This window comes from Schistocerca serialis, chromosome 5 (genome assembly GCF_023864345.2).
Source record: "Schistocerca serialis cubense isolate TAMUIC-IGC-003099 chromosome 5, iqSchSeri2.2, whole genome shotgun sequence".
In the NCBI taxonomy this organism is placed as follows: Eukaryota; Metazoa; Arthropoda; class Insecta; order Orthoptera; family Acrididae; genus Schistocerca; species Schistocerca serialis.
Genome location: NC_064642.1, coordinates 342,975,053 through 343,002,739, shown reverse-complemented (window position 1 = coordinate 343,002,739; position 27,687 = coordinate 342,975,053).

Here is a 27,687-nt window from a genome sequence, read left to right as displayed (position 1 = left end):
AAAAGTATTTCGTCCTATCCAAAGTCGAGGAAAGTGCTCTCTCAGTATTTGCGTTGCTTCACGGGACGAGTGAGCTGGACAACTATCGTGTTGCAGCCACATACACTGGTACCTGTTCTAGAAGAACCGGCAAAATGTTCGTCAGAAAGTGTGAGTACGAACGTCCATTTAGAACGCCTGAGATGAAGTAAGGCTCCACAATGTAATTTCCTATGATGCCGCAACATTCGTCTATGCTCCACTGACGTTGATGTTGCACCTGACGAAGCCAGTGTGGATTTCTGGCTGCCTAGTAGTGCATGATGTGAAAAATTACATTATCGTGATTAGCAAACATTGCTTCATCGGTAAACAGGACAGGCTGGAAAAACCTAGGGTCATCTTACAGCTGCTGAAGGGCAAACCGACAGAATTTTGTCCGGCGCTGGAAATCACAGTCGTCGAATGCCTGATGTAGTGGCAGATGATAGTGATGGAAATACTGCCGATGCAGAATGCAAATGACACTCGTCTGATTGATTCCACATTCTTTGGCAAAATGTCTCGTACGACTGTGCGGATTATTAGCGTCGTATCCAGAAGGAGAAAATATAAAACTGCAGTAAATGAATCAGACAAAAAGGAAAACAAACGTCTCAAAAATGAGATTGAAAGGAAGTACAAAATGCCTAAGCAGAGGTGGCTAGAGGACAAATATAAGGATGTAGAGCCACTTAGTTACTGCGTACGGGAAAATTAAAGAGACCACTGAAGAAAATAGAACACTTGTACGAATATCAAGAGCTCAGATGGAAAACCAGTTCTAAGCAAAGAAGGGTAAAGCAGAAAGGTGGACGGAGTATACAGAGGGTCTGCACAAGGCCGATGTATTCGAGGGCAATATTATGAAAATGGAAGAGGACATAAGTGAAGATGAAATAAGAGATATAATATACTGCGTGTAGAAACTGACAGATCACTGAAAGACCTAAGTCGAAACAAGGTCCAGGGAGTAGACAACATTCCATTAGAACTACTGATAGCCTTGGGAGAGCCAGCCCTGAAAAGCTCTGCCATCTGGTGAGGAAGATGTATGAGACAGGAGAAATACCCTCAGACTTCAAGAAGAATATAACAATTCCAATCCCAAAGAAAGTAGGTGTGGACAGGTGTGAAAATTACCGAACTATCAGTTTATTAAGTAACGGCTGCAAAATACTGACACGAATTCTTTACAGATGAATGGAAAAACTGGTAGTAGCAGACCTTGGAGAAGATCAATTTGGATTCCATAACAATGTTGGAACACGTTGGGAAATACTGACCCTGCGACGTATCTTAGAAGATAGATTAAGGAAGGGCAAACCTACGTTTCTAGCATTTATAGACTTAGAGAAAGCTTTTGACAAGGTCGAATACAGGGGGCGAAAGGCTATTTACAATTTGTACAGAAATCTGATGGCAGTTATAAGAGTCGAGGTGCATGAAAGGGAAGCAGTGGTTGGGAAGGGAGTAAGACAGGGTTGTAGACTATCCCCGATGTTATTCAATCTATATATTGAGCAAGCAGTAAAGGAAACAAATGAAAAATCCTTGGAGGAGAAATAAAAACTTTGAGGTTTCCCGAAGACATTGGTATTCTGTCAGAGACAGCAAAGGACCTGAAAGAACAGTTGAACGGAATGGAAATTGTCTTCAAAGGAGGATACAAGATGAACATCAACAAAAGCAAAACGAGAATAATGGAATGTAGTCGAATTAAATCAAGTGATGATAAGGGAATTAGATTAGGTTCAAATGGTTCTGAGCACTATGGGACTTAACATCTGAGGTCATCAGTCCCCTAGAACTTAGAACTACTTAAACCTAACTAACCTAAGGACATCACACACTTCCATGCCCGATGCAGGATTCGAACCTGCGACCGTAGCGGTCGCGCGGTTCCAGACTGAAGCGCCTAGAACCGCTCGGCCACTCAATGAGATTAGGAAATGAGACACTTCAAGTAGTAGATGTTTTTTTCTCTCTATGGAGCAATGTAACTGATGATGGTCGAAGTAGAGAGGAGCTAAAATGTAGAATGGCAATGGCAAGAAAAGCGTTTCTTAGGAAGAGAAATTTGCTATCATTGAATATAGATTTAACTGTCAGGAAGTCTTTTCTAAAACTATTTGTATAGAGTGTAGCCATATATGGATGTGAAAAGTGGACGATAAATTTTGTTGACAAGAAGAGAATAAAAGTTTTTGAAATATGGTGCTACAGAAGATCGCGCAAGATTAGATAGGGAGAGCACATAACTAATGAGGTACTGAATAGAATGGGGGAGAAGAGGAATTTGTGGCACAAATTGTGTAGAAGAAGGGATCGGTTGGAAGCACATGTTCTGAGGTATCAAGGGATCACCAAGCTAACATTGGAGGGCAGAATGGAGAGTAAAAATCGTAGATGAAGAACAAGAAATGAATACACTACGCCGTTTCAGAAGGACGTTGGGTGCAATAGTTACTTGGAGGTGAAGAAGCTTGCACAGGATAGAGTAGCATGGAGAGCTGCATGAAACCAGTCTCTCGACTGAAGACCACAACAACAACAACAAACCAGAACAGTTACTTCCTGTTGTCTACCAGCTGCGGCCTTGTTTCTTGTTCTCTTTTTGACGTTCAAGCAACAGAGGTTTAACAGAGGTTGGCACTTCGGACATTTGCGATACGGATAGATAGCTCTACACCGCTGTACTATTTTCACGACATTTCTTTTAGATTTACCATTTAAAAGTGTATGTCTAACTTCTCCACATTGGTGTATATGTCCGCACGCAACGAATATCGAAGCCGAAATGAGCGGCCTGCAGTGCAGACAAGTAAACAGGCAAAGGTGTTGACATTCTGAGACAGAGAGCTCTGGTTGACTGTTTTAGCACCTTTAATGCCGATTCCGGCCTCCGTGCTCTCAAATTCTAGAATATTTCCCGAATTTTATTACGACAAGTTTCAACGTCAACATTAATAAACGCATTATCGCTGTCATTGTCTTTTTCAGGCCCGCATCTCGTGGTCGTGCGGTAGCGTTCTCGCTTCCCAGGCCCGGGTTCCCGGGTTCGATTCCCGGCGGGGTCAGGGATTTTTCTCTGCCTCGTGATGGCTGGGTGTTGTGTGCTGTCGTTAGGTTTAAGCAGTTCTAAGTTCTAGGGGACTTATGACCACAGCAGTTGAGTCCCATAGTGCTCAGAGCCATTTGAACCATTTTTGTCTTTTCAGGAGCTGGCGGATGCAGTTATAAAAGGTACACGGTTCCATTTCAAAAACCGTACTTGTTTAAATATTTCTCTTGATACCAGCACTAATAACATTAAACAAACAAAAAATTACATGCCCTCCGACCCTCTAACATTTGCCTAAAACGTCGTTTCGATATGTGTAGCCGTTAACGAAATGAAAGAGATGATCGGGTCACGTGGCTCACCCTGCATACATATATAGATTACGTAGTGACCTATAAAAATACCTAAAATTGCAACAAAACTCATTAGGGGAACTTTTTAAGAGCATACTCGGGGCTCCGAGTGCTCATGTATATTCCCTACGCTGTCTACCCCATTGGAACTTTATATGTTTCATTTTGTAACCATCCAATTTAAGCGGTTCTGACAATTCGAACGCTATCCAAACGTTCAGAGACCGTTTATCTTTAATGAACCAATGTTAAGTTACTAATGTGTTTCTTCTCTCATTTTTCTGGTTCAACTGCTTTATTTTTATTATTATTAAACTTTCTAATTCTAATTACATTTATCATAGATGTATACAGCCGAGGAACCGATTAAATCATCTCTAAACCAGTTGTGTATGATCCTCTATTAAAGGAAATATTAACAGTTTTTAGAAAACTTTAAAAATTAAAAAAACATATTTTGTATTATGTTGCCAAAAAGTTTCCAACTGGCTGACAAGTTCGCGTGCAAGTGTCGGGCCTTGCATGCTGATGAGTCTGTGATGTGTGAGGTCTGTGTCAAACTCTTAGACAAACGTTGCCTGCTGAGCTTTGAACGAAGGAGGAGTGGTGTAACGCACCTTCCAAATACACGTCGAAGTTGTGTCGTTTAGAATACACTTGTTAATGTGACACCTTATCGTGGAATCAGATGCGTGGGAGCGACGTGTGCACTGAATGTACGTATGGTTGGTTCAATGAAACAGCGATGGTGGCTGCACGGGCTGCAGCTGCTCAAAGAAATCAAGACGAACTTGAATAATGCAATTAGTTTCACCGTATTTAGCACAAAGGACTAGTTTCATTTCGTAGTACGTTTCAGGCGTGACAGCTATGCCGCCAACCAGATATTTCAGCTCGCCATCCACACAAGTTAGCAAAAATACACATGTTGACATTTGCGAAGGAACATACTCTTTGTTGGCCAGGAATAATCATAGGTAATAATTGACCACATGAAACACAGTACATACGTAATAGAGGTGCAACGGTATATTTATAACGAAAAGTGTACAGATTTCACCACATGGGAAAGCAAGATAACAGACATAAATAACGTTCGTATTTGACTCAGATCAGACTCCCAACATAAAGGTCGATATCGGACTCTCAATACGAAATACGCTCTCCTCAGGCACTAATGCACCCGTTGTCCATGCTGTCTCCCAAACTGTTGAGGAATCCTTGGCGGATGTTCTCCCACTCCTCTCTCAAGGCAGTTTTCAGTTCTTGTACGGTTCGGGGATGGGGTGTTCGTTGAGAAAGACGTCTCACAAGAGCATCCCAGGCATTCTCTATGTGGTTTAGGTCCGGGCAGTATGCAGACCATTCCATACGTTCAGTGTCTTCACTTATAACCATATTCTTTGCGTATGTTCCGAGAAACTGTTGGTCAGAGAGGTTACTTCTTTTGAAGAGAGCAGCGGGCAGTTTGTGTTGGACAGTCTGGCGATGTACTTGATTTGAAAATGGTGGAAGCTGACCTGCCGTGTAGTGGAGACCGCATGATTTAAGAAGGATTTGGTAATAGCATATTCGGAGGAAAAATTTCGTGTAACTGAGACGATTTGAAAACAAGAATGTCAGAAAGAAAGTTTTCTAAGGTAATCTGTTTTTCTTATATATTCGTAATTGTATATTTTCTTATTGTTAGAACAATGTGTACGGTTAAAGTTAACTGTAGAAATTTTATAGTGAAGCACATGGATTTCCCTTATAACCTTATAATTAGAACAAGTCTCAAGGAAAGTAATTGTACACAGGAAACATATTAAGAAATATTATGTTAATTTGTCAAGTCGTGAGAATTTTATAAAAAGGGTGTGTTGTTGTTAAGACTTAATGAAGCATAATTACAATCTGAGTCTTTGTTCCCATTTATCAGTCGTTTAGTTCCTCATTTTTCATTCTCTACCTGTATAAATGTTTGTATACAGGCATTGCACATCGCGAGTTGTGTGCTGCAGAAACATTTTCATGGAAAGTGATAAGATACTGTCTCCCATTAGACATCGCAAGTACGGTAAATGGAATTTGATTTTTGACAATCTCATCATTACTTTAATAGTAACAGGTTGCAGAACAGACTAAAGTTCCGTGCGCCTAGGTACGGTAATTAATGTAAATAGCATCAAAATTGATGCACATTGTAAGGCAGAGTGATTGGCAGAGCGTTATTTGTGAAAATAACATACTAGTTCAGAGGCTTAATAGCAGTAGAAGAGCTTAGTAACGTGCTATCTTGTGAGATTTGAAGCAGTTTAATCAGAAAGTCAAATGCATAAATTTAATGTTCATTTGTCGTGTAATTAAATTAACAGTTCCGGCACAGTCATTGTTTGCAAGACTAAAGATAAAATTAATAATATTCAGGGCCAAAATTTTAATCTGAGTCATTCGTTTTGCAGTGAAGTAGCATACGTAATTTTCATTCAAAACAGATTGCCCTCTCGCAGGCGAACTATTTGATGTACTGGCGAACCTGGATTTCACATCTAACGCAGTTCTGCTGCCAGTATTAATATTTGCGTACTTCGATTTCGTCGCATATTTCCGTTTAAAATTTAATTGTAACGCAGTTCTGTTGCCTGTACTGATATTTACTTACTCCGATATCGCAATAAGCTTCATACATACATTTGCCAGAGACCAACTTGACACGAACAAGAGTTTCAACAAATGCAAACCCGAGTTTAGAATTTTTACAGTAAACGTCTCACCTACGGCACTCCTGAACAGACAGACATGATCCAGAATAACTTCCCCTCCTGTACCACTGTACCTTAACGGTACCTCGCCTAAAGATATGCAGCGGTGTTCGGTCACTGTGCGTAATACCTGTCCACACCATAATGCCTAGGCCGAACCGTTGACGTACATTCTGTGGTGTGTGACGCGTTTCTCTCTCTCACTGCACTAACTGGTGGCCAGATTTAATGGACACAGTGAAGCAGGATTCGTCGGTGAACATCAGTCTGTATCGCTATTGTTGACCCCAACCAACATGCTTCCTACACCAATGAACTCTTTCTTGACGATTGAGTGGTTGAAGTGAGATGCATTTAACAGGCTTCCGAGCGTCCAAACCAGCCCGATGTAATCGTAGCGAAGTGGTTCTGGCAGAGGTACATCTACCAGTAGCGGCTGCAATGTCTGCAGCAATCTGCCTAGCAGTCGGATGTCTCTTTTCGCCTCTAGGGCTAAATATCGATCCTCTTGCGGTGAAGTGGTCCATCTACGGCCGCCGACATGCTTTCAAATAGCATTTCCACCTTCAGCGATCTTTTTTAATCGTGAGATGACACTTTTGGGCACAGCCATTACTGTGGTCACAGTGGTGACACTTCGACCGTCTTAACGGCCGTCCAACTGCCAAAATGATGTCACGTAGACATGTTGCCGTGTCACGCGGAATGTCGCACTAACTGGTTCCACAACAACTTCATCATGAACTTTCGAATGTATGCAAAGAGTTCGTGTACGGTCTTTGCAACAGTTAACACGTCCCGCCCTCTGCATTCCCTGTTACTTTCATTAGTCGGTGTACCGCAGCAATTGTCGTTTCCATAACAATTGGCAGTTGTTCCGTAGCGAGTGTCAGTTCTCCCTTAGCAATTGGCAAGCAGTTTACATGTTTATGAACCGTTGATATTTCTGTATTTTAATCCATGGAAAATAAAAACTGTTCTCAGGAACGGTACCAGGTTTCAACCTCGTCCGAAAATGGTTCTGTTCTGATGGCGGTAGCTTGACGGAGCGTGTTTTTGTTCAGGCAGGAGGTGGATTCGCTGTCAGTTGACAGAAGTAACAGATAGCTGGCTTCCCACTCCGCTCGCAGCTTTTAAAATACTGTGCTTCGATTCATCAATATATTAATTGCAGGTTACATCGGTACTGTAGTCTGGATTGGCAGATGTTTGGTATTTTACCGAACTGTCCGGTATTTCAGCACCGGGTTCGGTGTTCACTACCGAACTATGAGTTCGATATTGCTAGAATTCCATTCATATGATTAAATTATTAAAATGTTTATGGCGGTTCCATGCAATAATGCCCATGGGGAAATAGTCTTTTGTCACATAAATCGTCTATGATTTAACACTAGAAAGAAACAGTCTCTGAGTAAAACCAGAATTTTGAATCCGTTGTAACATGAATTCGCAATAGGCAAAGACTTACGAAAAAACTGAAGTTAACAAGAATGTGTTGCAAGCTGAACCTACCAATGTTTACTGAGTGTTTTACTGTGTTCACCCGCAGCCCTCAGTTCAGCAAATCCTTTGTCCACGCAATGTTCGGTAATTTTGTCAGTTTAATCTGGCTATCCTAGCTGTAGTCGGTTTACGAGAAGAAGTCTTGAGTACTGTTCTCTAACTTCCCCATGAAGTTAGTAATCATTAACCGGAGTGTTGCAACTGAAGGCGTTTATAGCTGTTATAAAGCGAGTAACGTTTGGCAGCGCTTGTGACCATTTGCGTCCCAAGCTGTGGAAGCTGTGTCTTCATTGGCTGTTGTATTAGTTGTAGTGTGCTTTACAGTTCAAATTCTGTGCTTGTGTGGCTTCGTGAAGGTCTGCGTGTAGTTGTATCGGTCAAGTCGATTGTATTTGTGAAAGTGGCTTTTGAACAATGCGTGCGACTACGTATATCTTGTCGTGCCTGGCAGAGGATGTGAAATGTTGCCTGTTATTAAAATTACAGCTGTGCGTGTGCTCTAACTACAACATACAGCTTTGGTCGGACGTGAAAGCAAGTGTTTCCTGTTGTTAGTGCGAGCAACGCTCATCGTCTGTCAGTGTTAGGCTTCTAGTTTTCAACTCGCATATCGTGCTCAGTTCATGCAAAGTTCACAGCTATTTACGAATTCGTGTGCCACTTATTTGTCTGTTGGACTGGACACAATGACAGCTTTCCTGTACAAAGTGCTGTTCTTTTTACGTGCACAGTTTTTTTCCGATAAGCTAGTCCCAGAACGTAACAGGGAACGAAGAAAGGTTCCAGTGAATTTTCAAGTGAGTTTACCGACCAAATTTCGGCATTATACCGCCGATTCGCGGATATGAAATGTTTTGGCCACAAAAATGAACAACTGACAATTCATCGAATGGTACGTCTTATTAACTTCAAAGAATGTATATACAAGCCTTAATACGAAGTAAAAGATTTTATCACACACTCTCACACGCTGGATAGGCTACCTCGTCGCTGTAAATTCGTTGTTTGGAGCTATCACCTCAATGCAGCTTAGCTTGTAACGTTGAAAGTTGTTCGTTTTTAAATTAAACCTCAATATATTTGTAATTGTTATCTGTTCTGGCGAAACACGTACGAAAATGTGTGAAGTTCCATCTTTTACAGGGGACTGATGACCTCCGATGTTATGTCCCATAGTGCTCAGAGCCATGTGAACCATCTTTTACAATAATAGCATGCTGATTGAGATACACGGCAGAAAGTACTCTTTCTATAAATCATAAAAAAGTCCTTTCTCTGGTATCTGATTCCGAGTTCTAAAACGTCTCCTAGCAACTTTACTGCAAAGTTCCTGTACGCAACAGATAAGTTACCTAGTCTTGCCGCTGTAACAGCGTGACGAGCAACATGCTAAAATAATTCAAAAACAGTACTGCAATCCACGCAAAGAGCAATGCATGGTCATTACTACTGCCATATGTTTTTTAAATAAATTGAATGACCAGGAGGGGTCTGGTCAACAAGCGTTAAGCGTTGTGGAAAAATGAAGAAACCAGTAAAAACGTAAACTTACTGTCCGCAGCTCGTGGTCGTGCGGTAGCGTTCTCGCTTCGTGATGACTGGGTGTTGTGTGATGTCCTTAGGGTAGTTAGGTTTAAGTAGTTCTAAGTTCTAGGGGACTGATGACCATAGTTGTTAAGTCCCATAGTGCTCAGAGGCATTTTGAACCATAAACTTACTATACTCACAAAAATGATTATTTAAACACTGACAAACATTACACAGACTTTTCCTTTTGTTCGACTGTATGATTAGCAACAGCTTTTTAATTATTCCACAATGTCTGTAATCAATAATCAGGATCCGACCACAACAAAGGTCCGAATATTACTCTCAGTTATGCATACACAAATCTGACAAAATCCATTCAGTGCGCCAGCCTCAACCAAGTGAACCAAAAAAGGCAAATTAATAACAATCCTCAATTAATACCAAAGTCTCCTCTGGCACTACTAGCACTGTCACGGCGGGCTGCGACCTACCATCTGGTGCGGCCTCTCTTCACAGCACTCCGCATCCGCCCACTTGCGACTACTCTCAACAACTGTTAGTTCGCTACTACTCGCGATGATATCTCAGACTCAGAGTTTGTGTATGCATGCCACAGCATAATCGGTGGCCAACTTTCCAAAGAAACATTAACGTGCAACTTTCAGCGTAAGAGTCTGAAGTCTAATTTTCCTATCGTTTGCAGTTGGGGAATCTCCTCTCCTACTGCTCATTGTTTTCTAATTATCCTTCCAGCATAAATGCTTGTACAAATTACAAATGTGGTTTTATCTTCTGAAAAACATTTGGTCTTTAGCCAAATGAATCGCCAAATCTAGACTCTTCTCAGCTCCTGATTAATGAAATATATTGAAGTCACTGCCTGTATTAGAGTATGATATTTGATGCTGTTTTCAGTATTGGTGATCTTACCGACTTGCTTTCTGTGGGTTCATGTGCTCTTGGTCTCGAATCCATGGGTATTGCACTGAGTATTTGTATGTTTCCAATACCTGCATTAACTATTTTCGAGACGCGGAGATCTTATAAATGGGGAGTTTGTGACCACCACAATTTGCAGCCAGCGTTACACTTTGTCTAGTCGACGCGTATATCTGAGATTTGTTGGAAATGAATTCTTACGTAGACTCGGTTCGCTTGCTAAGTATACGTTCGTTTCTTTAAGAACAGAGGCTTGAGCGTTAAGTAACTCTGGTGGTATTCCTTTGTCAATTTGTGTGTGAATAAGACATCAGATCCCTCCACATGTTCTGATGGCATTAGAATTGTTCAGTTTACATGTGTTTACACCATTCTTTTTTGTTTTCAAATGGTTCAAATGGCTCTAAGCACTATGGGACTTAACATCTGAGGTCATCAGTCCCCTAGATTTAGGACTACTTAAACCTAACTAACCTAAGGACACCACTCACATCCATGCCCGAGGCAGGACTCGAACCTGCGACCGTAGCAACTTTTGTTTGCAAGAAACCTTTTTGCTATATCATTAGTCTGTTTAAAGAATATGAATTAATTATTGAATAAATCACTATTAAGCAAAATTTGTGCTGACTACATCAGTTATCCACAAAATCCCATTTATCATTCAGTCAAAGATTGTATTCCTTTTGAAACATCTTAAATGGCTTTATGCCTTACCCTTTTATTTTAACTATGAGAATAACAAACTGAGTTCGTTTGGAAACATGGCGGGTCTCAGCATCAGATGTGAGGAGAAACTCACATCACTAGTGTCCGCTGGAAAAGAAGAAATTCGTTATCAAAGTAATACAGGAGACCCACATTGCTATTGGCCACGGTGACCTAACTCGGATGGTTATGGAACTGAATCTTAAGTACAAGAACATGACTATAGAATCAATCGTTACTTACATGACGTTATGCGAACCATTTCCGAAAAACAAAAGACGTTGAAAAGATGTGTTGTAATGAAACATATCACATACAGTAACATGAATTCACGATGTCAAATTTACTTAATCGACATGCAGGCAATCCGAGACAATAAGTCGAAGTTATTACTTGTGTACCAGGATCATTTGACAGAATTTGTTGTCCACCGAGAACTAACTTCGGGAAGGAGTGATGAAGTGGCATTTTATCTTTTGGATAGTTTCAGCACCTTCGGTGCCCAAAATATCCTCCATTCTAATAATAGTAGATAGCTTTGTAAACAAATCATCCAAAGATAGTGTGGGTTATGGAATGGTATAAAGATAGTGTGTGGGAAGCTAAGGCACAGTCAGTCTCGGGGATCAATCGAAAGACCAAATTAAGGCATCGAAAATGTTATCAACGTGGACTGGAACAAATAAAACTTCAAAATGGTTGGAAGGATAAAGTTTGTGCAACCAAAGAAAAATAGAGCTTATCATGAAAGGATTAGATGTTCACCATATGAAGCCACGTTTGGTGTTCCAATGAAAATGGGCTTTGCCATCCCAGTTATTCCACGTGATTTGATAAAAAATGCAAACAGTGTAGAAGATTTGGAAACTGCGTTAAACACTACAACGACTGACCAACAAGAAAGGGCAGATGACAGTCATGTAATTGATTCCAGTGAACCAAATACTGGAAAAGAAGGAACGCAGGACGAAAGTGAGGCCGCAGCGGGTGAAGAAGCACCAAAGACACAGGATGAGACAGCAGTGAACACCGAGACGCCGGCAACAATTTATGGTTGTGAAGAAATGGTGATAAACTTCCAACAATGATAGTAAAGTGAAGCAGGTCCGAGAGGCTGTCAAAGAAGTTCTTAAATCACAAGCAAAGAAAATGAAAGTAGCCACATATAACAAAATTCCGAAACCTTCAGTTGGACAGAGAGCGAGAATTATATTACCAGATGTAGAACAGGCACAATTTGACGCAAAATCATTAATAGCAATAGTGATAAGTATACAGGATGACGAATTTTATCAGTTTGCTACTAAAGCTCGCAAACTAAAGTAACTGTACACTAAGAACGAATTTACATTACGCAAGGAAAATTTTAACAGCGTCGAAGAAATTGGAAGACAAAAAATTACTACGTGGAAAGTGGTTGAAGGACAAGGGTTCAAAAAGTGCAGTTGTTTAAAACAGTGTTCATCTAAAAAACACTTCTGGAAGTCGTCTTCTATATTACATAATACTAAATGCCACAACAGCCAACCTGGTTGTAACAAAAATTAACATTTACAAGGTAACATTTTTTACAATATCTTTGTATAACTATAACATTTTTCACTAATCTGAATGTTGGATATTGTTCGTTACAATCACATTGAAGCGCAATAATATTTAAATAACGTAATTTTACAATGAGCACAATCTGTGAAAGTACTTGCTAAGGTGATTTTTTTCTAATCATACGGAAATGCTGCGGCAAGAATTCAAAATGATCCGGCAGCAATGCCGAAACCTAATAGAAAATGCTTACACCAGTTCGCATGGGTAAATTCTGAGATTTACCAAAATATTTTGGTAAAATTTCTAAATCTATTGATATGAAAAAGAATTGCGGTCTAATTTTTGATGATATACTTCAACGCTAAGACCGTATTCAAATAGTTATTTATTGAAATATTACCATCTGCAGATCTATGCCTGATCATAAAGTCTGTAATATAGAAATTTTGGACTATTGCCATACTGAAACCCCCGCCCCATGCACCATGGACATTACCGTTGGTGGGCAGGCTTGCGTGCCTCAGCGATACAGATAGCCAGCCGTACAGTAGGTGCAACCACAACCGAGGGGCATCTGTTGAGAGGCCAGAAAAACGTGTAGTTCCTGAAGAGGGGCAGCAGCCTTTTCAGTAGTTGCAAGGGCAACAGTCTGGATGATTGACTGATTTGGCCTTGTAACGCTAACCAAAACGGCCTTGCTGTGCTGGTACTGCGAACGGCTGAAAGCAAGGGGAAACTACAGCCGTAATCTTTCCCGAGGGCATACAGCTTTACTGTATGATTAAATGATGGCGTCCTCTTGGGTAAAATAATCCGGAGGTAAAATAGTCCCCCATTCCGATCTCCGGGCGGGGACTACTCAAGAGGATGTCGTTATCAGGAGAAAGAAAACTGGCGTTCTACGTATCGGAGCGTGGAATGTCAGATCCCTTAATCGGGCAGGTAGGTTAGAAAATTTAAAAAGGGAAATGGATAGGTTAAAGTCAGATATAGTGGGAATTAGTGAAGTTCGGTGACAGGAGGAACAATACTTTTGGTCAGGTGAATACAGGGTTATAAATACAAAATCAAATAGGGGTAATGCAGGAGTAGGTTTAATAATGAATAAAAAAAATAGGACAGCGGGTAAGCTACTACAAACAGCATAGTGAACGCATTATTGTGGCCAAGATAGACACGAAGCCCATGCCTCCTACAGTAGTACGAGTTTATATGCCAACTAGCTCTGCAGACGATGAAGAAATTGATGAAACGCATGATGAGATAAAAGAAATTATTCAGGTAGTGAAGGGAGACGAAAATTTAATAGTCATGAGTGACTGGAATTCGAGAGTAGGAAAAGGGAGAGAAGGAAACATAGTAGGTGAATGTGGATTGGGGCTAAGAAATGAAAGAGGAGGCCGCCTGGTAGAATTCCGCACAGAGCATAGCTTAATCATAGCTAGCACTTGGATCAAGAAACATAAAATAAGATTGTATACATGGAAGAATCCTGGAGATACTAGAACGTATCAGATAGATTATGTAATGGTAAGACATAGATTTAGGAACCAGGTTTTAAATTGTAAGACATTTCCAGGGGCAGATGTGGACTCTGACCACAACGTATTGGTTATGAACTGTAGACTAAAACTGAAGAAACTGCAAAAAGGTGGGAATTTAAGGAGATGGGACCTGGATAAACTAACTAAACCAGAGGTTGTACGGAGTTTCAGGTAGAGCATAAGGGAACAATTGACAGGAATGGGGGAAAGAAATACAGTAGAAGAAGAATGGGTAGCTTTGAGAGATGAAGTAGTGGAGGCAGCAGAGGATCAAGTAGGTAAAAAGACGAAGGCTAGTAGAAATCCTTTGGTAACAGAAGAAATATTGAATGTAATTGATGAAAGGAGAAAATATAAAAATGCAGTAAGTGATGCAGGCAAAAAGGAATACAAACGTCTCAAAAATGGGGTTGAAAGGAAATGCAAAATGGCAAAGCAGAGATGGCTAGAGGACAAATGTAAGGATGTAGAGCCATATATCACTAGAATGAAGATAGCTACTGCCTACAGGAAAATTAAAGAGACCTTTGGAGAAAAGAGAACCACTTGTACGAACATCAAGAGCTCAGATGGAAAACCAGTGCGAAGCAAAGAAGGCAAAGCAGAAAGGTGGAAGCAGTATATAGAGGCTCTGTGCAAGACCGATGTATTCGAGGGCAATATTATGGATGTGGAAGAGGACATCTGTGAAGATGGAATAGGAGATATGATACTGCGTGAAGAGTTTGGCAGAGCACTAAAAGACCTTAGTCGAAACAAGGCCCCACGAGTATACAGCATTCCATTAGATCTACTGACGGCCTTGGGAGAGCCAGTCCTGACAAAACTCTATCTTCTGGTGAGCAAGATGTATGAGACAGGCGAAATACCCTCAGTCTTCAAGAAGAATATAATAATTCCAAACCCAAAGAAAGCAGGTGTTGACAGATGTGAAAATTAACGAACTATCAGTTTAATAAGTCACAGCTGCAAAATACTAACGCGAATTCTTTACAGACGAATGGAAAAACTGGTAGTAGCCGACCTCGGGGAAGATCAGTTTCTATTCCGTAGAAATGTTGGAACACGTGGGGCAACACTGACCCTACGACTTATCTTAGAAAATAGGTTAAGGAAAGGCAAACCTACGTTTCTAGCATTTGCAGACTTAGAGAAAGTTTTGACAATGTTGACTGGAATACTTTCTTCCAAATTCTGAAGGTGGCAGGAGTAAAATACAGGGAGCGAAAGGCTATTTACAATTTGTACAGAAACCAGATGGCAGTTATAAGAGTCGAGGGACATGAAAGGGAAGCAGTGGTTGGGAAGGGAGTGAGACAGGGTTGTAGCCTCTCCCCGATGTTATTTAATCTGTACATCGAGCAAACAGTAAAGTAAACAAAAGAAAATTTAGGGATAGGTATTGAAATCCATGGAGAAGAAATAAAAACTTTGAGGTTCGCCGAAGACATTGCAATTCTGTCAGATAGCAAAGGACTTGGCAGAGCAGTTGAACGGAATGTAGAGTGTTTTGGAAGGAGGATATAAGATGAACATCAACAAAAGCAAAACAAGGATAAAGGACTGTAGTCGAATTAAGTCGGGTGATGCTGAGGGAATTAGATTAGAAAATGAGACACTTAAACCAGTATAGGAGTTTTGCTATTTGGTGAGCACAATAACTGATGATGGTCGAAGTAGGGAGGATATAAAACGTAGACTGGCAATCACAAGGAAAGCGTTTCTGAAGAAGAGAAACTTGTTAACATCGAGGATAGATTTAAGTGTCAGGAAGTCGTTTCTGAAAGTATTTGTATGGAGTGTAGCCATGTATGGAAGTGAAACACGGACGATAAATAGTTTGGACAAGAATAGAATAGAAGCTTTCGAAATGTGGTGCTACAGAAGAATGCTGAAGATTAGATGGGTAGGTCACGTAACTAATGAGCAGTTATTGAGTAGAATTGGGGAGAAGAGGAGTTTGTGGCACAACTTGACAAGAAGAAGGGACCGGATGGTAGCGTATGTTCTGAGGCATCAAGGGACCACAAATTTAGCATTGGAAGGCAACGTGGACGGTAAAAATCGTAGAGGGAGATCAAGAGATGAATACACTAAGCAGATTCAGAAGGATGTAGGCTGCAGTAGGTACTGGGAGATGAAGAAGCTTCCACAGGATGGTGTAGCATGGAGAGCTGCATCATACCAGTCACAGGACTGGAAACCACAACAACAACAACCATACTGAAATCGTTAATTACGGTTTTATTGGCAGATTCTAGGAATCACCAACTATCTGACTTTTACAGTGAAGTACACACAATCGGATTTTGACAAATAGTACCTAGCAGGATACCCCTATACAAAACATTTCACAAAACAATTCCTTAACTTTAATGCAATTAACATTCGATGGTGCCTTTATTTTCAAAATTTTATTTACAGTGAGAGACGGAGAGTGTGGCCAAAAGCGGACCTTACATAAAAAGTAATATCATCGCTGTAACACCTCTCACTAACTCTCTAATCTATTGCAGTGATAAGGCGTCGTATCACTACATTAGATTAGAGGGTTAATTTTTCTAGACGAATTATTTGGCCCTTTAATTCTACATGTAAACACCGGCACTCGTAAGACTTGCTCAGATAAACGGAGGGGTGGCCGTGAGGGACAGTCTGCTGTCCGGCAGCCACTGGAGGGTGGATAGAATCTGCGTGCTGGTATACCAGCCTCTTTAACTGTCCCAAGCGGCGTGACTACCCGCTAACACCTGGGAGCATCACGCCTCAGCTGCTGGAGCGGCATCTGATTCTCGGTGACTCCGAAACACCATTCCAGCGCCGTAGCGCACTGTTCCTTTCTAGCCCACGACCTTGTGTGCATTCGGCTCCAGCTGTCGCCGCTTTGCAATAAGCCATGAGAGTTAACAGGTTGAGTACCCAGCAGACCCGTGTTTTTGGCGTTCTCTGAGAGTGAAGCCTTTGACTAAAAAGCTACGGTGGCCCAGTTGCGGGATGCCCTCTCATAGTCTCAAGGCGTCACAAATATACACCTTATAACTAACACAAGCTATAAGCATATTAAATCATGTAACTTTCTTATCTACTAATTTTTTTCCAAAATGGTCTAATTAGTATGAAATCTTATGGGACTTAACCGCTAAGGTCATCAGTCCCTAAGCTTACACACTACTTAACCTAAATTATGCTAAATTATCCTAAGGACAAACACACCCAGCCATGCCCGAGGGAGGATTCGAATCTCCGCCGGGACCAGCCGCACAATCCATGACTGCAGCGCCTAAGACCGCTCGGCTAATCCCGCGCGGCTACAATTTTTTTTTTTTTGTTCTTAAGCCGTTGTCTTTCTTCTCTGTGATCAGCACTCACACATTTTAAGATAACGTAACTCCGTTTGTTTGGATGAACAGGCTCTGGGTTTTTACTCTCTAGTAACTAGCCCTGCATTAACTGTTCTACTCCTCAATTACGTTACTTTCATTGATTTGCTCATCCCTAACCTGTTTCACTTTCCTTTGAAACCACTATCCTCGAACAAGAGGTGCTAGGTAGACGCTAGTTTCTTCATAACGCAGCTTTTATCACGATCTCTAGAATCGGCGAAGGAACTGTTCTTCGATCCCAGCATAATCATAACGGTAACCTTAGTGTACATCTGCGGCTGTTCTCTTTCTTAACTAGTTTCCTCCCCCTCTGGTGTATTATACATTACCCCTCCTGCTACACAATTTTCGCTGTGTATTCTTTGAGTTCCTTCTTGTTTGTATGGTTTGACATCTCTTGACATAGAGATAAATCTAAGAACTTGACGTATAATAACTCGCCTCACCTTTCTTTATTGTATTGCCTTAGCGTGCAATTAGTATTATGTAAAAATTATGTTTTCACTTTAGATGGTGGCCTTGGTGGCACTCAGTCGTGATTGTGTGTGTGTGTGTGTGTGTGTGTGTGTGTGTGTGTGTGTGTGTGTGTGTGTGTGTGTGTGTCAGTCCAGTTACTCAAAACTGTTACGAAGGCTTCGGCGCTACTTGCCTCTTCGGCAAATACTACTGTGAGGATGGAGGTGTTTGGTTGTTTATAATTGCGCCAGTCACGCCCGTTACGCAAGGTAGTCACTTTCCCAGTGCGTTCCGCTTTAAGGGAAGAAGTTCTACAGCGTTTCCATCCTTGCCAACTTCCATCCACTGCGAGTCATTGGCCTTTTATTTGCTGTTTCCATACTTCCACTCTATACGAAGCTTTTCTACCATGGAATCGGCCGTTTGTGCTCATTCAAATCTAAATTTCTCCTCTGTTTCTCTCCGAGTACCTGTTAATAAACACACAGTTACGTAAATCACAACACAACTTATAACTAGAGAACACATTACTCTAGGCACGCACAGAACAAGAGGAAATTACCTTAGTCTCACCCTTATCTCTAACACCAATGCACAACACTATCATCACAGAATTCTCACTCGAGGATGCTAACCTGAAAATTTAAAATAATCTGTGAACTTGAAGAGATCTAGCTGTCGAACAGCTTTATAATTGCAATGTTTTGTATGCCTTCCTCGGCACCAGAATCTGGGTGAACCACTACATTGGAGTGATTGCAGACGGCCGGTGTGGCCGAGCGGTTCTAGGCGCTTCTGTCCGGAACCGCGCTGCTGCTACGGTCGCAGGTTCGAATCCTGCCTCGGGCTTGGATGTGTGTGATGTCCTTAGGTTAGTTAGCTTTAAGTAGTTCTACGTTCTAGGGGACTGATGACCTCAGATATTAAGTCCCATAGTGCTCAGAGCCATTTGAACCATTTTGAGTGATTGCAAGAACTTCCTCCCTGGGTATGGACAGTCATAGAGCAGGTAGAAGCTGGGTACTTTCTTTTCCAAGAAATTGGATTGTTAATGGTTTGTGAGCAGAATCAAACTGCCTTCTTTAATTGTAGGACACTTGGCTGAGCGATCGTGGCGCCCCTTATAGAGAGATTCCTTTCCCAACACTCTTGGCAGGACATTTGACAACTTTAAAACTCCGCGTCGGGAAAAGGAAATGCCCCGAAGTTTATAGTCGTAATTACTGGCCTCTCGAGCATAAGTTCGGTCAGAGAATAGCCTGTAGATACGTTAGTTACGCTGTTAATAACCCTTAAGTTTAGACAGACAGGTGGAGTAGGGACGTGAAGACAATTTCTCCTCTTCCTTTATTCTCAGATGACAGATGTAATTAAGTTAATCTTCCGAATCGGTCTTGAAATACAGAGGCGTAAAGTTTCATCTCCACAAGAAAGGTGGTCTGCTGCTTCAAGGTTAGACCACTCTCTTCCCCAATTCTTTTCACCAGCCTGTCCTCCAGCACACTGCGGGTTGAGGACACTCACGCCTGGCGTTGCTGGCCGGTATCTGCAGGACTTGAAGGGAATCCACCTTGGCTAGCAGCGGCTGTGTGCGTAACTAACTGTACTAGGTTTCTCGGTTGAGGACCCATGGCGCCAACATTCCGATCGGGGTGGTCCCACAGATACTCTCGATTAAGTTTAAATGCGGGAAATTTGGTGACCAGGCAAGTACGTAACATCATCCTGGTGCTTTCTCTCTCTCACTCGTAGACTGCAGACTCTGTGACATATTGCATTGTCCTGCTGGTAGTTGCCATCGTGCCGAGGAAAAACAGTGCATGTACGGGTAGACTTTGTCCCCAAGGATAGATGAATGCTTGTGTTGATCCATTGTGCCATCCACAATGACGAGATTACCCAGGGAGTACCACGAAAACATTCCCAACACCGTAATGTTGTTGCAGTGTGTTTGGTTTAAGACGTTTCACGTTGTACACCACAAAGCCCACAGATGCGGTACTGGCGTGCAAATTCCAGCTTTTGTCGCCGATGAACAGTAGTCAGCATGGGCGCACGAAGTAGTTGCCTGCTGCTAAGGTCCGTATGTAGTACTGAACGATAGTTGAGGAGACACTGTTGTCAGTCCCTTGGTGAATCTGGGCGGTCAGTTGCTCAACACCTGCACGGCTATTTGTCTGTATATATCTCTGCCGCAGTCTGTCACCTATGGCCCTTGGTGCACCACAATTGTCTCGGCGCCGGTTTTGGACAGCGCCATTTTGGCATACATCGTATACTTTAACCACGGCGGCACGTGAACAGCACACATACTTAGCCGTCTGGGAAATGTTTCCACGCTTGACCGGAAAGTGAACGACCATACCCTTTTGGACGTCGGATAAATCACTCCATTTCTGCATTACGACAGCGACTGCACTGTTTCCTTGCGTTGACGCCGAACACAGTTCGTGGTCACATTAATGTGACTCGACTCCGGGGTGGCTCCATGTTGCCCTGGCGAAACTTTGCAGAGAAAAATACTTGCGGAGACTCCCATTGCTGGCACTGTAGCCTGGTCCCATCGTCAGAAAGCTTCCGACATAAGTTACCAGACTCGTACCGGTGTCGAAAAGTTTGAAGAAAGTTCATGGTGTGCATCTTAAATTCATTTCACAAAAGCTCTCCCAATTATGGTGTGTGTAAGGTGCGGTTTGTTGCAAAAACTGAAGAGGAACTGATGAAACTGTTCTCTAAGGGACCTCCAAATTATCATTCCCATCGGAACAGTAGTGGTGACAGTGGACGATCTTGTATTATTTTGTAGGTCTGCTCCAGTGGCTTTGGATCTGTAGTGCCACAGCAAATGAATGTTTGACTTCTTCTACATCAGACAGTTGCCGCTCAAACCTGGCGTTCTACTTCAAACTTACAAGCGAATAGCCAAACCAACATCTCGAAACCTGCCCTGAAACTTTTAATTGGGAAATAATACACCGAAAGAAACACGATGTCGAAAATTTACTTGCTAAGACACACTGAAGCATTTTTCTCAAAATGTTGAAAATTTCCAAGATGATAAGTCTCCAGGTGCTGGAGAAGTGTACACACTCCCCGTAACAGACGACACAAGTGTGATAAGGTGGCACATAACCTTCGTTGTCGGTACATCGGTAAACTGATCATATGGCACAACATTATCGTAATTTGTAGTGAGAAATTCAGTTTCCGTTGATAGTGTCTCTGACATTACTGTTCACAGTAATATCCACAATAATTAACAGTTGCCTTTGTGGTCTCACTGAGTGTTAACAATGGAAACAAAACTGAATCAATTTTCTTCGTGATTTCTTGGTATATGCTTGCTAATGGCACCTGTGTTTGTGCAGGGTACAGAGTTTCACAGTAATGTGGAATCCATTAATGATTTTAACTTTGCGAAGATGACATATGAAGAACGTGGTATGCAAACGAAATCACTTACTTCTCCTGAAGACTTAACTGTGTGTTATTTTTTAGTTAATTTCGTGGACATTCATTCGAATGATGTCGACATTTCGCTATAAATTGTGGAAATGTTGTAAGAAACAGGAAATTAGTCGTATGATTCTGTGAATTGTCGTTTGAACGATGATTACTGTTCTAGTAAAGTAGACAACAAAAATTAAGTACCCTCCAAGCCCAAAGAAAACTAGTAATGGCTTCCGGTGAAAAAGATGAAGCTGTAAGTTTTTTGAATGAATGAAGGAGGGAGAAAACGCTTACGGTTAACTAACGAGAAAGAAGTGTGAATGAAAATCTATCTGAAAGGATACCAAATTTCAGCATTACATCGAAATGATAAAGCCAGGTTTGCTCACAGTTCTTGCTCGAAACCTGTCTGGTTGGCTTTACACACAGCATTTTAGGGGTAACTAGAAACTTAGTCTTCACATCATTTCATGATTTTGTGACTTCCTTTTCTGTATAATACGAGCGATATTCGGAAAGTAAGTTTCGATCGGTTAAGGAATGAAAACCACTGTAAATATCTAATAAAGCTTTGCACACATGTGTTCGACAGTGTCTTTAGTATGCCTGTCGGTTGCATCACTTCGCTCTTTTCAGTTCTGAGCGCATGATGAGCACAAAAAGATGCGCAGGAAATAGAGTCTCCCGTCATGTATGAGGTCCTGGTGAGAGATTTCGCCTTACGGTATGCAGCCCACATTACAGAAGGGTCATACGGTTCCTACTTCGTGACAATTCTCGATCGCAATCTGCAGGGGCAATGAAAATGCTGCTTCAGCGTTTACGATGGGAAGTGTTTGATCATCCACACTACAGCCCGTAATTGGCTCCCTCTGAGTTTCATCTCTGCTCAACTGCTGCCTATGAAGACAACATTTTCGCACAGATAACGAGCTGTAGATGAGCGTAAGAATTGGTGGGAAGCGCAGGTGGCTGCCTTCTATGACGAGGGTATTGCAAAGTTGAACAGCGCTACGACAAATTTCTAAGTCGGAGTGGTGACTATGTAGAGCAGCGACCGCGAGTAACGAGACTAAAGAGCAGGTACACGGCGTCAGTAGTGTGTGCTACGGACAGAGAATTTGAGTCAGATGACATACGTGTACCGTAGTCCGTGTCTAATGTCTACTGTCTACTAACCAGGAGACCCGAGTTCGGCACTAATTTTCATCTTGCCCCATTGGTATAAGTCAATTTCCACTGTCTGCTAATGTCTTTAATACCTTGGGGTTTTGACAGACGACCGTGGCAAGAATATCTGCTAGAAAACTAGTTTAGATTGTACCTAGACAGATGGACTTCTTAATTTACACCTGCATTTTGCGCTGAGTGGGGTTATGTGTGCTAGGTTCCGTTTGGAACGAACGTCTGGAAACAAATAATTCTCGTATCATAAGCTACCACAATCGCACGATGCTAATGGTGACTTTGCGAACATTGAAAACTCTTATTTCACTTGCGCAATTGGTTGTTTTGCTCCTCAATTCGAAGACAAGTTTGATACACCTCTACACGCTGCTCTATTCTGTGCAAGCCTCTTCGTCTCTGTGTGACTACAGCGACTTACATCTATTTGAACCTGCTTAATGCATCCAAGTCTTGGTTTCCTGCTAGAAGGTGTAACCCCCATATTTCCTTTCATTACCAAATCAACGATCCCATGATGCCTCAAGATGAGACCTACCAAATGATACCTTCTTTTAGTCAAGTTGTATAATAAATTTCTTTTTTCTCCATTTCAATTCAGTACCTTCTCATTTGTTGTTCTACCTTCCTCTCTAATCTTCATCATGCTTCTATACCATCACATTTCAAAAGCTTCTATTATGATCTTTCTGAAATCCGTATGGTCCACGTTTCTCTTCCTTATAAGGCTGCACTCTAGAGAAATAACTTCAGGAAAAGGCTACCTAAGGCTTAATTTTTTTATATTAAATGTTCAAAGATTCCTCTTTTTCATAAATTACTTTACCTCAGGGCCAGCCACGGCGTGCCAGACCACACGCGTGCAGCGTGTGCGTGCGGTGGGCAGGCTAAGGCCTACTCTGTACTCAGCTTTGTTCGGTCCTTCTCGGGCGTACAGGGAACAGAGCGACATTTCATTTAGCATGACAGTGCGGGTTTTTTTCGGTCGCCGCGACGCTCTGATTTCGGCAGAAGCGTGCTTTCAGCGCTGTTTACCCTTCACTAATTGCTCACGATATGAAGGACGTACACAGGTCCAGTGGCTGTTTGCACAACAAGAGGGAGTCTAGCGACATATTGTCGCAATCGTTTAAAATATGTGCGAATGACAGAAGAGAGGGATGAGAATTCTCAGTCTTCATAAGCAACAGATACAGCACATTTGCTGTGAAACAAGTTTGCAGCACGATGCAGAAAAAATTTAAACATTAATTGACAATGAAAGAGCAAAGAATTAATACGATTGACAGAAGGGATTCATTGTTCTGTACATTAAAAAGCACTGTGTGTTAAATTTGCAGATCTAGAGCACGTGAAGAAATTGATGGTACGAACAGTAAAATTTCTGAAGTCGTAGACATTATTCCATTGTCATTTATAACACTTTCAGTGGAACTGGTCAAACAGTATGGAGACTTCATATATTACTGCAAAGTACGTTGTTTAAGTCAAGGGGAATATCTGGAACGGTTTTTCGATTTAAAACTCGTTGTTTATGAAGGAAAAAAGAGTCCAGGAAAATAATTAGACTATCTGGAATGGATTGCAGACTTCGCATTTAAGTGGATTTGACTGCACGCTGCCCACAGTAAGATGTTGCAAGGTTACGTCTTTCTGATTTGATGAGGATCCGTTTAAAAAGACAATCGCATTGTAGAAGAGACACATTCGGGTGAAGACAGTCCACTTCCCTAATTTCAGTAGTGTTAAAGAAAATGCGAGGTTTCAGGAATTCATTGTGCTTTAAAAAAATTACGGGGTTAACTTTATACAGGCTTTGAGGACACTGTCAATCTCACATCTGTTTCCATGCTGTTTTCGACACTCTTTGTCATTTCAGTTGAAAGCACCCCTGTGCGTGTGCCTATGTAACTGACTGACCGGCAAGATAATTCTAGTTTTAATGACAACTCTTTCTATGTTCAAACTGTCGAGGACGTCTACATTGCTTTCCTCGGGTAGAGTTTCCAAGTCTCCATAACGCGGTTACAAAAGTTCTTCAGTATTTCGATCGACTTATTTATGTGAAAGGCTTTTTTTATTAAGAAACGATATAAGTCACTATCACTTGTCGACTTGAGTGCGAAAGTCTGTGAAATTGTCTGTGTCTGTCCGTATGCGGAGAGTTTGTACCAAATAAAAGTTATGTCTTCAGTGCGCCAAAAATAATTCAATAATACTGAACATTTGTTTTGTTTGTGAACTATGTTGTTGAGAATTATGAAATATAAAAGAAAGTCCTATGCAGTGCGACTGCACTCTCATTTAAATGCGGCGCGCGTTCCCAGTTTAGCCGTTTTCCCCTCCTCACTCTGACGACGTGGTGTGGCGGTGGTGGGAAGGTGAAGTGAGGCTAAGCGCTTTGGCAGTCGTACCTGTGCATGACCTGCAAGCCGAAATCTTGATCGCCGCTGCTTCACTTGCTATTGACAGTCTGCATTTTGTATCAACTCTTGTACAGCCATCAGCTGCTTTTTACTGTCCAAATATCAAAAGTCATAAACCACTTTTACTTTATGATGTCGTACTCTTAATTCTCTCAGCATCATCTGCCTTAATTCGATTACACTCCAAAGAGAGATCGGAAAAATCGACTTGTTAAAACCGATGGCTATATCTTTGTTCTAAATAACTTGTATTTTTCGGTTTTTATCTGTTCTCGGATATAATAGGTGTCATTTCTTATTGTCATTAATAACTAGTTAAAAAAAGAAATATCAATTGACCATTGCAGCAGCGCTAAAATTTTTCGTTTCTTCAAAAAAACACAGTAATTTTTATTCATAACATTGGCATTGGTTTGAAATATTGCGTTATTATAGAAATTCGCAAAATCTATCACTGCTACATTAATAATGATGCCGACAGAAGCGAGCAACAAACACATAGTGTAAGAATTCGCACAGCGTTGCTGAGAGTATAATGTCCCTGTGGCCGTGTGTCGTGGGTGAGGGAAAATCGGGGACGAGTGCGCACTTAGTATTTAGCACTTAGTATTTAGTATCTAGTAGATGAGAAGGTTGAAACAAACTTTTCTAATAAAAAATTACTGCTGCTTTATTTAGGAACAACATAAACCAGTTACACCTGCCTAACTTTTAACACGAACCTCAAATGTCAACATATGTAAGACAGTGCTCGTTCATACTCTTAGTCGCATCATCTGGTAAGAGTACGCAACATGTTGTCATATGTGGACACTGACATAAATCACAAGAGAATTCACCATGTACCTTATGACTTGTGCCTTCTTCATTGGGAATAATCACACATAGAAAATATAAAAATGCAGTAAATGAAGCAGGCAAAAAGGAATACAAACGTCTCAAAAATGAGATCGACAGGAAGTGCAAAATGGCTAAACAGGGATGGCTAGAGGACAAATGGAAGAATGTAGAGGCTTATCTCACTAGAGGCAAGATAGATACTGCCTACAGAAAATTTTAAGAGAACTTTGGAGAAAAGAGAGCCATTTCTATGAATATCAAGAGCTCAGATGGAAACCCAGTTCTAAGCAAAGAAGGGAAAGCGAAAAGGTGGAAGGGGTATATAGAGCGTCTATACAAGGGCGATGTACTTGAGGACAATATTATGGAAATGGAAGAGCATGTACATGAAAATGAAATGGGAGATACCATACTGAGTTTGACAGAGCACTGAAAGACCTGAGTCAAAACAAGGCTCCGGGAATAGACAACATTCCATTAGAACTACTGACGGCCTTGGAAGAGCCAGTCCTGACAAAACACTACCACCTAGTGAGCAAGATGTATGAGACAGGCGAAATACCCTCAGACTTTAAGAAGAATATAATAATTCCAATCCCAAAGAAAGCAGGTTTTGACAGATGTGAAAATTACCGAACTATCAGTGTAATAAGTCACAGCTGCAAATACTAACGCGAATTCTTTACAGACGAATGGAAAAACTGGTAGAAGCCGACCTCGGAGAAGATCAGTTTGGATTCCGTAGACATGTTGGAACACGTGAGGCAATACTGACCCTACGACTTACTTTAGAAGAAAGATGAAAGAAAGGCAGATCTACGTTTCTAGCATTTGTAGACTTAGAGAAAGCTTTTGACAATGTTAACTGGAATACTCTCTTTCAACTTCTACAGGTGGCAGGGGTAAAATACAGGGAGCGAAAGGCTATTTATAATTTGTACAGAAACCAGATGGCAGCTATAATAGTCGAGGGAGACGAAAGGGAAGCAGTGGTTGGGAAGGGAGTGAGACAGCGTTGTAGGCTCTTCCCGATGTTATTCAATCTGTATATTGTGCAAGCAGTAAAGGAAACAAAAGAAAAATTCAGAGTAGGTATTAAAATCCATGGAGAAGAAATAAAAACTTTGAGGTTCGCCGGTGACATTGTAATTCTGTCAGAGACAGCAAAGAACTTGGAATAGCAGTTGAACGGAATGGACAGTGTCTTGAAAGGAGGATATAAGATGAACATCAACAAAAGCAAAACGAGGGTATTGGAATGTAGTCGAATTAAGTCGGGTGATGCTGAGGGAATTAGATTAGGAAATGAGACACTTAAAGTAGTAAAGGAGTTTTGCTATTTGGGGAGCAAAATAACTGATGGTAGTCGAAGTAGAGAGGATATAAAATGTAGACTGGCAATGGCAAGCAAAGCGTTTCTCAAGAAGAGAAATCTGTTAACATCGAGTATAGATTTAAGTGTCAGGAAGTCGTTTCTGAAAGTATTTGTATGGAGTGTAGCGATGTATGGAAGTGAAACATGGACGATAAATAGTTTGGACAAGAATAGAATAGAAGCTTTCGAAATGTAGTGCTACAGAAGAATGCTGAAGATTAGATGGGTAGATCACATAACTAAAGAGGAGGTATTAGATAGAATTGGAGGGAAGAGGAGTTTGTGGCACAACTTGACAAGAAGACGGGACCGATTGGTATTACATGTTCTGAAGCATCAGGGGATTAATTTAGCACTGGAGGCCAGCGTGGAGGGTAAAAATCGTAGAGCGAGACCAAGAGATGAATACACTAAGCAGATTCAGAAGGATGTAGGTTGCAGTAAGTACTGGGAGATGAAGAAGCTTGCACAGGATAGAGTAGAATGCAGAGCTGCATCAAACCAGTCTCAGGACTGAAGACCACAAGAACAACAACAAAAGTTCAGTCTTCTGTGACAGGCTCCCTGTAGACTTGAAGACACTCGGGAAGGCACAGAACATCAGATCGCTTCTTGGATTTG